This window comes from Mustela lutreola, chromosome 9 (genome assembly GCF_030435805.1).
Source record: "Mustela lutreola isolate mMusLut2 chromosome 9, mMusLut2.pri, whole genome shotgun sequence".
NCBI classification, from domain to species: domain Eukaryota; kingdom Metazoa; phylum Chordata; class Mammalia; order Carnivora; family Mustelidae; genus Mustela; species Mustela lutreola.
Window position 1 is genome coordinate 12,088,465 of NC_081298.1, and position 12,663 is coordinate 12,101,127.

Sequence of the window (12,663 nt, forward strand, 5' to 3'; positions counted from 1 at the left end):
AGAGGACAGATGCAAAACCCCTGTGGCAGGAGCCTTCTAGGGGTGTCCCTGGAAGGTCAAAGAGGCTAGTGTGGGAGCAGAAAAGAGGGAGAGGAGCCAGAGGGGATGATGTCAGGCCTTGAAAGCTGCAGGAAGGAGCGTGGTTTTGTTCCGGGAGTGGTAGCTGCTCTCAGAGTGTTTAAAGCAGGGCAGCGATGGTGGGGTGGCTTGTGATGTACAGGGCACGCCCAGTCCACTCCTGGAGAGACCTCATCCGCTGTAGAGAGGGTGTTTGTGGATGTCCTTGTGCCTGTCTGTGGTGGGTGGGGGACACCCATCGAAGACCCAGATAGGATCTCCTACAGCATTCAAGGTGACATCTCATTCAGGGCCCCTGCGGTGCCACCCTCTGTCTCTTTGCTTCACAGCCTCAGAGCACACTTCCTGTTCTGGCATCTTCTCGGAAGCTGGGCCGGGGGGCAGTGGTGGAGGGGTGTGTGCAGAGGGCGGGCCCCACAGAAGCCAGGGCTGCGTGGGTGGTGTGGGGGCCCACGTCTGCCCGAAGCCAGAGCAGTGTGCTTGCTGTCAGGGCCTGCGAGACCCATGTGTAGGCAACAGGATAAAACCCTTCCCATCATTTCCTTGAAAATGATTTTTGGAATAATTTTTATCATGGTATAATTACATACAGTAAGGTGTGTGAGTCTTAAGCAGGTGTTGCCGTGAGCCTGCCCGTGCGTCATCGCCAGGCGAAGACCTAGAATGTTGACCCCAGGGGTTCCCTCGGGCACCTTGCCCGTCAGTACCTGGCAAGAAAAAGTAACGATTTTTGGTTGTGGGGGTTAGAAAAGGAACGACTTTGTAACCTCTTTATCAAAGATGCATATTGTTCGTTTCTGGATTCTGTGGAGGGGACCCTGCAGGGTGTACCCCATCGTGTCTGGCTGTCTTGGCTCAGGCGGTGTGTTCGGACTCATCCCCATTGTCACGCGTGTCAGCCACTTTTCTTCTGATGGCTGAGTTGTATCACGTCGTGTTTGTTCAGCCATACTCCTGTGGGTGGGCATTTCATTGTGTTCCTTCCTCGTGCTCAGCACTTTACGGTGCACGTAATGTTTTCTTTAACCCTCAAAAGACCCCTCTGAGACAGTCTCTTATTTATCCTGTGTTATAGATGTAGAAGCGGGCTGCTCGGTGGCTTATGTAACATCCCTCCTGTCTTCTCTCAACAAGTCATTTCTGAGCATCTTATGTGTGCTTCATCCCGTTCTAAGGGCGGTGGATGCAGCAGTGAGCCAGACCCACAGAAATCCCTGTCCTCAGAGAACTGTCCCTCCATGGAGCGAAGGACAGCTAGTCAGTGCCCAAAATAATGTATCTGTTGTGACGACAGCCGGGTTGTTGCGCTAGCCAGTGACTGGGTTGGTGTTGAGGGAGGCTGCTGCAGCCACGGTGGTCAGAGATAGGCTCTCAGAGGAGGTAACATTTTACCTGTCCTGTGCTGTAAAGAGCTGGAGGAAATGTCTTCCAGGTTGAGGGAGCATCACGTGCAAAGGCCCTGCGGTGGAAACAAGCCTGGCGTGTGTGAGGGGAGGGCCAACTAGCCCATATGACTGGAGTGGAGGGAGACACTCAGTTTCGGGGAAATGTCAGGAACATACAGTGCGGTCTGTATGTTGGGGGTGAGGTTTTCCTTTATCAGGAGGTGCTGATAGATAAAAATAATATCAGTGATGGTAACAGTAAATGCTGACCTCTCATAAGGCCTTATTTGGGTGTGACGCTGAAGTTGAGGTTCATTATCTGTTTGATCTTCTGAGGTAGGTGTTTGAATCTCCGTTTACTGAAGAGGAAACTGAGGTTTACACTCTGGGGCCTTCCCCAGCGGGCAGGTGGGGACTGGGGCCAGGGCCTCCCCTGCCCTCCTGTTCCAGCCCTCCTTGGGGTCCCAGGGCCTTGGTGGAGTCCCCCAGGGAAGGAGCTGTGGAAAAACTCTTTTTAAAGTCTCTGGTGGCCTGCCAGTCTATCCTGGGGCTGGTGGCTACTGGTTTGGCTGGAAGTTGGTGGGGGCTGGGAGTGGTTAGAATAGGTGGGCCTGACCCCGTGAATCCAGGGCTGGGAGCCCTTGGGGGTTCTCTTGTCTGACCCCTGCTACCCTTATTTCATAGAGGGAAATAGAGAATGGAGCACGGGCATGGCTTCCCCAAGGCGCACAGTGAGTCAGTGGTAAGGCTGCGTTTGGAACCAAGCCAGCAGGTCTTGAGCAGTAGGCGTTGTGTTGTACCCATTGTGCAGAGGGGAAAACTGAGGCTTAGAGAGGAGTCAGTCTCCCCAGTTGCCTAGCTAGTGTGCATCATTTCTTGTAATGCTCATGCTTATCCTTGAAGTCGGCACTACCATTACTACTATTTTACAGATGAGGAAGCCGAGCTGCAGGGAAAGGGACATTTCATTCATTCATTCACGTATTCATTCATTCATTCATCAGAAGTGTACTGAATGCCAGGCACTGTGGTGCTAAGGGCTGGGCCTGAAACTATGGCTAAAACAGAGTGAATGAAACAGGAATAAAACTAAATAAGCAAGACCTCTGGGAGCTCTCCCGTTTGGTGAGGAAGACTGTCATTAATTGAATCATCTCAAAATCCAAGTTCACATACAGCTCTGGTGGTGCTAAGAAGGGCGTATGGAGCGGCAGCTGGATGGCTCAGTTGGTTAAGCATCTTTCTCTTTGGTTTTGGCTCAGATCACGATCTCAGGTCTGTGAGGTAGAGCCCCATGTTGGGCCATACACTCAGTGGGGAGCCTTCTTCTCTCTCTCTCCCTCTTGCCAACCCCTCCACCCCCAATGATCGCTTGCTTTCTCTCTTCCTCTCCAAAAAAAAAAAAAAAAAATAATATATATATATATATATATATATATATATATATATATATATATGGAGCTACTGGAGACTGTGTGTGCTGTGATTTCATTGGCGGAGGGGGGAAGTGAATGGTTGTTAACTAAGTGAAGGCGGGGAAATGAGTGCTGGAGGTAGAGGGAACAGTATGTGCAAAGGCCTGGGGCAGGAGCAAACTTGGTGTGTTTTCAGAACAGCCCGAAGAGCCTAAAAGCAGAGCTGGCTGCAGCATCCTTTACTGGTAGCAGTGAGGCTGGGTCCTGGCTGTTGTTTTCAGAGCAGGGGGCAGCCAAGTGATGGCCGTGGTGGCGTGGATGGAGGGAACTACATGTGCATTCTGCAAAGATCCCCTCTTGACTTGCCTGTTGTCACTCCAGCAGGGATTGTAAATGACCTAGGTCTCCCAACTCCTGATCATCCCACCAGGCCACCCTGTTCTCCTACAAGTAACTTCACCCAACTTCTGAACTTAAGAGGCAAAATAACCCCATGGAAACACTTGATTCTGGAGCCCCATGGCCTGGGCTCAGTCATGGCTCCAGTCTTTCCTCCCTACGTGACCTTGAGGAAATGACTCTACTCCTTGATTATGTTTCCTTGTCTGTAAAACAGGGACAGAGCAGTTACCTCCTCCCTGACCCTTGGTGTTGATATACAGTAAGTACTTAATACATGTGGAAGCTCGTTCTTGTGGCCACATGCATCAGAAGCATCGTTATCGTTCAGATAACTTGGTATCCTGAGGCCTCCCTTCATCTGATCCTACCAAATGGCTCCTTGCTTTTAAACTCAGGAACTGAGTATAATTGGATAGTTCAGGATAGTTTATATTATTGTAATTATTGTCATAATCATCATTATTGGCCCATCTGTCCTTATCGAATGCTTGCTAACAGAGACTGTGAGTGGTGGAGAAAGAAGTCATTTCACAACTTCCTAATTATAAGACTAATACATAATGTAATGAATTAGGTAGCTATGTCATATGATAATCTCTATTACATATTTGTAAGAGTTAATAATGAGGTGTTAGGACCATGTCAGCTCTCACTGTAGATGCACGGAGCTTTTGTTTTCTTTCTAGCAGGATGGCTATATTAGTTTCCTTTTGCTGCTGGCACAAACTGCCACAAAATGGCATGGATTTATTATCCTAGACTTCTGGAGGTCGGAATTGGCCTCACAGGGCCCATATCAAGCTGTTCGCAGGGCTGTGCTCCCCACAGAGGCTCTTGGGAAGAATTTAGTTCCTTGCATTTCCGGTTTCGAGAGCTGGCCTGTGTTCCTTAGCTCCTGGCCCCTTCCATCCTCACGGCCAGCAGTAAACCAGGGGAGTCTTTTTTCTTTTTCTTTTTTTTTTTTTAAAGATTTTATTTATTTGACAGAGATCACAAGTAGGCAGAAAGGCAGGCAGAGAGAGAGAGAGAGAGGGAAGCAGCTCCCTGCTGAGCAGAGAGCCCGATGCGGGGCTTGATCCCAGGACCCTGAGATCATGCCCTGAGCCGAAGGTAGAGGCCTTAACCCTCTGAGGCGCCTCCAGGGGAGTCTTTCTCCTGCCGCGCCACCCTGGTGCTGTTCTCCTGCCCCCCTCATTCACTTCCCAGGCCCTCGTGATTCTGTTGGGCCCATCTGGATCTTCCCGGATAACCTTCCCATCTCAGGATCATTAACTTAATCATCTCTTCAAGGTCCCTTTTACCACGCAAGGCCACATATTTATAGGTTCGGGAAGTAGGACGCTCCTAACACAGGGGTCCTGTTAGGTCGACCACTGGGGTCAAGGGCAAGTGGGGCCTCTCTGTTCTGTGGCAGCTACAGGCTCCCTCTGCAAGGTCTCCCCCACCTTTCCCTTCTGGGTCTGGAGGGCCAGAGACCGTGCTGGACCATGTGGACAAAGGTGCCTGCCCTCAGGGAGCAGGGTGGGGACACAGCTTCAGTGAAGCAGCCCCATCATGAGTGGGATGTGGGTGAGTAGCCCCGGAAGCCGAGAGCACAAGCGTAGGTCAGAGTGGATGCGGCAGGCCAGTGCTGGACACTGATGGGCCAGAGTTCAGATCCCAGCTCTCTCCACCTGGCTGTACGTGGTGGGGCTGGCACTTTCTCCACTGGGAACTTTGGTCTCCTTTTCTGTAAACCGGGGTGAGATGGTCCGGGATGAGGTGATGTGCGAGAAGCAGTGGGAACGTAGCCGACACACCCTAAATGTAATGCCTCTCAGATGCAGTGGGGACACTGCATCTGAGTTGCAAAACGTCTGTGCCCTCCAGGCGGGCACTCTTCCCTTGCCCGAATGCCTTCCCTGAGGTCTGAGCAGGGGGTGGGAAAAAACCAAGCAGAGGAATCCTCCATGCAGAGTCCCCGTCCCCTGGCCATGCCCTGAGTACCGCTATTTTTACATTCTCTCACTTTTGTGCATTGTTTCCTGACTCTGCAAACACAATCCTTCACAAGCGGGGGTGGGGGGTGTGGGGCGGGGGAGTGGTGGGGGCGGGGGATGGTGGGGGGCTCCCTCACCAGCCCCAGGAACAATTGTTTGGGGAGAAGGAAAAAAAAAAGTCTGCTCTGAGGGAAAAAACAAAACCTCTTGAAAGTCATTGTCTTCAGATGTCAAGTGTCAGCCCCTTGGAGAGGAGACCACATTCCACCCATTGTCCTGCCACAGACGGGCACAGGGACCCCAGGACGTCCCGCCGCCCCGCCCTGCATCCTGGGGCCCCTGAGTGACTCGGTTTGCTTTGTCTGGGACATTCCGGCGGGAAATACCACCCAAAGCGGAGCCTGTTCCCAGCCACCACCATCCTGGTCACTTGAGTCTTTTCCTCGCAGCCCGTACCTCCCCACCCGCCCCGCCTTTACAGGCCCCCTGATCGGCATGGGCTGCTACTGACGATAAGGGCTGACGCTCCTTTCTGTGTTTTCTAGCACACTTCATCTTAGCTTATCAAGGTGGGCGCTGTGTGTGTGTGTGTGTGTGTGTGTGTGTGTGTAACAGCTTACTGGGGTATAATTCACATCCCATATGACTCCCGCATCTGAAGTGTGCAATACAGTGGTTTTTAGTATATTCACACATGTGTGCAGCCCCCACTACCATCTAATTTAAGGACATTTTCAACACCCCCCAAAAAGAAACTCCACACCCGTCAGCGGTCACTTACTGTGCTTGTATCCCCATTTGGCAGGGAGAGAAACTAACACAACAGAGAGGCTGCCCAGGCTCACGTGGCCAGTAAATGACCAAGCCCAGATCGCACCCACATCCTGGCTCTAGAGATGTTTTCTTCACTCTGATGTAACGCAGTGGTTCTCGGCTGGGAGACATTTTGTCCCCCAGGGGAAATTGGGCAATGTTTGGGGGCATTTCTTGTCGTCACAGCTGAGGGCTGCTTTTGTCATGTTGTATAGCGGGCAGAGGCCCGGTACGCTGCTGCGTGCCGTGCCCTACACAGGACGCCCCCACAACAATGAATTACCTGTTCAAATAGCAGCAGTGCTAAGCTTGAGAAGCCCTGCCATAATCCCACTCTGATGAGCCCATTCTTCAGGAAAAAACACTGAGGGGCGCAAAGGAGGGGGAGAAGTTGGGCTTAGGAAAGGAAGGATCTTAGACCATGTTATAGGTCTAGGGAACAAGAACAACGGGAGAGAAATTCCTACTAGTATAGAAAAGACTAGGCAGGAACAAGATCTGTGTTCCATTAGTGATGTCTGCCCTGGGCGAGGGTGTGGGGACAGTGGGCTCTCCATTGCCAGACTGCATCTAGGACTGGGCTCTCGCATGCAGATGTTCCTAGGGCCGAGTAGGAAGATGAGTGTAAGCAGCAGGTTGGGTGGTGGAAAATAGCAACGACGGCCCTGGGTAAAGGTGGGAGCCTTCATCCTCCTGAAGCCAGCTGGGGCCCAGTGGGCTTTTGACGCCTGTGGTTGGCTTTTCCAGAAGAAGGAAGGGACTGGAATTTTAATGGGAAGTCTGGTATTCAGACCCACGGCTGAATTATCTCAAAGCCTGCTGCTGGTCAGACGAAACACGCCTGTGGGTCACCAGTTTGAGAGTGAGTTTTAGCTTGCTAGCAGGCAGGAGGCTCTGCCTGAGTCATTGTTGAAAGCATGGCAGGTTGTCTGGCCCCAGCCCCTGGGGAGGCGGCGCGGGGTGGGGGCAGGGGTCTGTGTGGGGGAAAAGTGCTGGCTTCCCCTCTGTGGCCCCCATCCCCCTATTATTGCATCAGTCTGTGCACAGCAGGTTGTAGCAACTTGGTTTTTGCTTCAACTTCAACTTCCTCCATGGTCAGGGATGGAGTGGAGCTGCGTGAGAACTGGACACCTTTTCTCAGGGCCTAGAAACTAGGTTGGGGGGGGGTGAATCTTTTCTAGATGAGCGATGATTCATCAACTAAACATGTATGACCTACCCCCTGGTGGGCCCAGTCCTGAGTTCTGGGGATATAGTGGGATACAGTGGGGTACCCAGCCACACAAACATCACTGCCTTCCTGGAATTGACAGTCTGATGCACTAGACGAACAACAGGTTGATAAATGCACATGTGTAATATCCACAGTGACAGGTGCTGTGGAGAGTACAGGATGGGAGTAGGGATAGGTATTTTAGTTAGGATGGTCTGAAAGGATTGAATGTGCCTCAGGACTTTTGCACCAACAGTTCCCTCCATCTCAAATGCCTTTCCTTCAGATATCTGCAAAGTTGCTACCTCACCTCAGTCCCTGAGTGTCTGTCTCTTCAAATGCTATCTCATCAGAGAGGCTCCTCGACCCCATCCCTCTGTGTCCTGATCCGGGTTTATTTTGACTCCTAACTCTCCTCCCTTAGTGCCATTGCGTTTTAAAATCCGTATGTAATTGGTCTTGCAGCTGCTGTACGAGGGCAGAGATTGGGTGGATTTACTCAGTCACTGATCTGTCTTTGGCTCCTAGCACAGGGCCTGCCCAGTATACAGTAGGTGAGTAGTAAGTGTTGAGTGAATGGGTGGCCACAGGAAAGAGCAAACACGCCTGTGTCAGGGTCATGTCCTGTGTGTCTCCAGGGCCCACTTCTGTGCCTGGTGCACACAGGCCCTGGGTAGCACCGGTTGGCCCGGAGAAGGGTTGGTGGTGGCTTTCTCCCCTGAGAATAGAATCATTCCCAGGGTCCTGCTTCCTTTGTGGCCCAGCCCTGCTCCCCTGGCTCAGTCCCCCGGCCACACCTTCCAGCTTCTTCCAGGAATTCTTCGTAGTTGACAGAAATTTTACCTGCATCATCTTGTTTAAACCTCAGCTGCCTCTTTTCTCAGACAAGGAGGTAGAGTCAGAGAAGTAAGGTGTGACTCAGGAGGCCATGTGGTTGGCTGTCAACCGGGGAGGACAGCAAGGCGTGCACCTAGTGCTGAGGCTGTGACGGCACACTTCAGTTTCTAAAGCTTTCCCTCTTTCTCACTCCAGGAGACATGGAAGCAGGCAGGCAGTCACTGAACTGTTTTTATGGAAAAAGCAACGATCCTAAGTGAAAATAATGCAGGATAAGTGTGAATGTCCCTGGTAGATCATAGGAGCTCTAGAAATGGGGTTGACGCAATTCCAGAAGTTTCCTTAGGAAACACAGTGGCTTCATATCTGTCGATGCCAGGGCTTGGGTTCCCAGAAGATACCCTGTAAACTCAAGGTGGGGCTGTGGAGAATATTTTAGCTGATGCTTTACTGAGCCCTTACTGGGTCCTAGGCCCCAAAGTGCTTGTTATACTTGTTTGCTTCTATAATCCTTACTGTAACCCTCTGGACTCGTTTTATCCCCATTTCATAGAGGAGGAAACTGAGGCAGAGAGACGGTAAGTAATGTGCTCAAGACTGTACAACCAGAAAGTGGCAGAGCTGAGATTTGAACCAACTGACCTAAGCACGTCGTGTGTGCTTAGACGGTATTTCATTTTAGGCTCGTGGGAGCCTGTGACGTCAGCGGTTTTATTATTCCCATTCGTGGCACAGGTGAGGCACAGAGAGGTGGAGTCCCAGGTGTGGGTCACACAGCAGTAGGTGGCAAAGGCAGGATCTGAATCAGGCGGTTCTAGCCTCTGGGCCTCAGCCCCTTTCACAGACCATTGCCCCATGCGACGCAGGGCCCTTTCCGCACCAGGAAGGGAGAGTTCCAGAGAGCAGAGAGGGCTTTCAGAAGAGGTGGGGGGTGGAGGGGCTGAGGAGCCTTCCAGATGCTGCCCTGTCTCATGGGGGACTACCTGTCGGTGCCCTGCCGCGGGGCAGCTCCAGTAGCAAACCGCTTCTAGGTCCGACGGGGGCCTGTCCGCGTTCCTCAGTTACCTGCTCAGACTTCAGCCCGCGACCCCCTTCAAGGTATTACCAATCACCAAAGTAGTTCAGTGTTTCAGCAACTGGGGAGGTGGTCCTGGTGAGGACCCAGGAAGGTTAGTCTGGCCTGGAGGGGCATCCGTTAACCAGCCAGCGTGCCTTCCTTCTTCAGAGGCTTCCTCTGTTGGACAGGGCCGCTCCAGACGTTTCCTCCTACCCCCAGCAAGGCCCTCCACCCTCTTTCTTGGGAGGCTCCAAGGTGGCCTCCCAGCCAGACTCGCCACGCAGAGCTGCAGGGCCCACCAGAAGTGCCAGGGAATGAACACCCCCTCCCTGCCGTCCTCCAGGCAGCCCCGGTGTATAAATGCCCCGGCTCCCTTGCAGCCTCCCTGCCCCAGGTCACTCACTAGCTCTTAGGGGGCCACGGAGGGCTGGCAGCCCTGTCGCCTACCACGGCCCCATGCTTGCTCTCATGCCCTGTACTGGCTGCCTTCCCTTTCCCAGGCCCACTCACTTCTCTCCCCTGCCTGTGTTTGCTGGAGCACCTCCCAGACGGACTACTTGCCCTCAAATCCTTGTCCCGGCCAGGGTCTGCTTCCTGGGGCCCAGCCTCATAAGACTTGCAGTGCGGGCAACTGGCTCAACTGTGCCGCAGGCCGTGGTCCCCATGCTGTCCACATGCATGTCTCCGAGCAGAGCAGCTCAGTGCTTGCCGTGAGGATGTAGGCTCTAGGCTTTGTAGAGGTTTAAATCGACATTTATTCATTTGACGACACAGTTTTCTTTTTGTATGTGGAACCAATACTTGGATTTTTTAAGATCTCTAGTGTTTTGGTTTTTTAAAGATTTTATTTATTTGCTTGAGAGAGGGAGATAGCACGAGAGAGAGAGAGTATGAATGTGAGGGGGGATGGGGGAAGGGCAGAGGGAGAGGGAGCCCGACGTGGGGCTCGATCCCAGATCCCTAAGATCATGACCCGAGCTGAAAGCAGACGCTTAACCCATGGAGCCACGCGGTCATCCCAGGTTCTCCAGTGTTTCTGATAGTCCGAGAATCAGTGCCTAGAGGCCAGGGGGAAGGGGCCTATTCTTGTTGAATATGGAATTCTAAGTGCCTGCCTCTGCCACGGTCATTTATTGGGCACCTTCTGTGAGCTTGGTGCCGAGCTGGATCCTGGGGACTCTCAGCATGGGGGGTGGAGGGAGACCTAGAGGCTGACACTTGGTGTTGCATTTAAGCCTTATGTGGGTACCTTGCAAGGTGAGGCCCGGTTACCCAAGCACGGAGCCTGGGCTAGCTGACTCTAGAGCCCCCTTGTGCTCATTTATGCCCCTAAAGTGGGGATGCTCAAAGCATACCTCGTAGGATTAGTCTCAAGGACAAACAAGCTGGTCATTGGTACCCGTGAACCCACTTTGACTCCTCTGCGCCAGAATGATCTAGGCTTAGGGGTGGATGCTGCGTGAACAAGCCATTTCTTTCCTGGTGTAGCCATGGCAGGCAGTAAAGGAGTCACAAGCAAGGAAGTAGATATGGGTAGGTGAAGGTGAGTGCTGTAGGGCAGAAAAAGATGGATAAGATACAGTGAATGGAGGGGAAGGATGGGCTTCTGCTGAAAGTGGGGTGGTGAGAGAAGGCCTCTCAGAAGTGACATTTGGTTCTAGATGGACATTTGAGTGAGGAAGGGGCCCTGAAGGTATCTGGAGACAATCTTTCAGACTAAAGGAACAGCGAGTGCAAAGGCCCTGAGGTAGGATGGCACTTGGTATGTTCATGGAACAGTATCGAGGCCTCAACTGTAGCTTACAAGAAGATAATTGTCTGCTAAAGGTATAGTACCATGTAACATCACTTGTGCTGTTTTATATAATGAGCTGAATTTTATATACATATGCAGAATTCATAATGAGCTATATGAGATATGACATAAAGGAATAAGTGTGAAGTTGCAAAAGGAATAGTATTTTCTCTCAGTTCAGTTTCTCTGTGATGGAATATGTAACCTTTCCTGACTGTGACGTCTCAAATCTGAAATTTGGGTATTTTGGGAGAGTTGTTCTGGCCAGCGGCTTTCTGCTGCTGGCACGGGTTCCACAAAAAGGGGTGAGAATGCAGAGCAGGGGGTTTTACTCTCAGCTGGGTGGTGGCGGGGGCTGTGGATGGGGAAGTTCTCTCTCTTCCTGGGCTGTGGAAGTGCCAGACCAACTGGCTGGGGGCTGGCTGAGAGAGGCACCTTCCTTGGGGGGACCTTGTGGTTTCTAGAGTCAGCACAGAAAAGGAAGCGTGGACAGCTCAGAGGCTCATGGCAGAAGGAAAACCTTTTCATGTCATATTTGCCTGATTCCTGCTCTCTGCCGGCGCGGGTGCTGCCCTGTCTGCACGGGGACACACGCCCTTCAGGAGGAGAAGGCAGACTAGCGGCCTTGATGCTGAAGAAGTGATGATCTGGGTGGGTGGGAGGGTCTGGTATTTTTTAGCAACATCTCCTGTCCAAAATAAAAGTAAGAAAGAAAAAGAAAGAAAGAAAGAAAAGAAAGAAAGAAAGAAAGAAAGAAAGAAAGAGAAAGACTACATTTATGTTAGAGAATGACTTGTGATTTGAAAGTGACATGCTCATTTTGGAAGTCTGGACTAAAACAGAAATGAAGAAAGGAAAAGTTAAAATCACTTGTAATTCCACTCTCAGAATTAGGTTTCGTGGTTAGGGATAAAACCCTTCAATGAGATGGAAGTTTTTTTTCTTACTGAATTATAGGCAGCCCTGGGGCAGATGCACCTGCTCCTCTGTCCTTAGGGACATAAGCTTCTCTGTTGCTGCTACATCTTCTTTAGTATGGTTTCTACTTCATGGTACAAGGTGGCTGCTTGACCTCCAGGCATTGCATCAGTTATCCAATCAGTAGGAAGGAGGAATAGCTGAGAAGAATCCCTGCCTGTTCTTCCCATCCCCAGGGACACCTCCAAAATGTTGTACTGGTACAACATACCAGATGTGCACTGGTAGTCCCCAGCCCAAATTTAGTCACATGACCATAGCTAGCTGTAAGGGAAGCTGGGAAATAGTCTTTATTCTAAAATCTTGGATTCTATTTCTAAAGGAAAAGACGAGACCAGATATCAGGGGACAGCTAGTAATCTTGGCTGTAGTCTCACAAAGTTTAGATTCTTTCCTTCCACAGTTCTTTTTTCTGTTTATGTAGAGATGATTTATTTAACCAAAATGAGATTATATTCTATGTATTCTGTAACTTGTTTTTTTCTTCCCCACCGTTAGGGATCTATCAATATTCTTTGTCCATCCCTTTAATTGGACTTCTGAAAAACCATTTCTAGCATGATCATCCTTTGTGGAGATGGACAGTTTATTTAACGAAACCCCAAGTGATAGAATCAGAAATCAGATTCTGAAATTAAATCTCGATTTCATGTGTGAGATTTATTTTTCGCCATGGTATAAATGACCAGCGGTTGAACGGGTAGAGCTTAG

The 12,663-nt window shown here is 51.0% G+C and overlaps 1 protein-coding gene across 1 annotated transcript in view; it reads left to right on the top strand.

Annotated features, from left to right (window-relative positions):
* Positions 1 to 12,663, top strand: part of PREX1 (phosphatidylinositol-3,4,5-trisphosphate dependent Rac exchange factor 1) — a 176,636-nt gene that overhangs the window by 54,286 nt on the left and 109,687 nt on the right. The gene's annotated exons all lie outside the window — the stretch shown is intronic.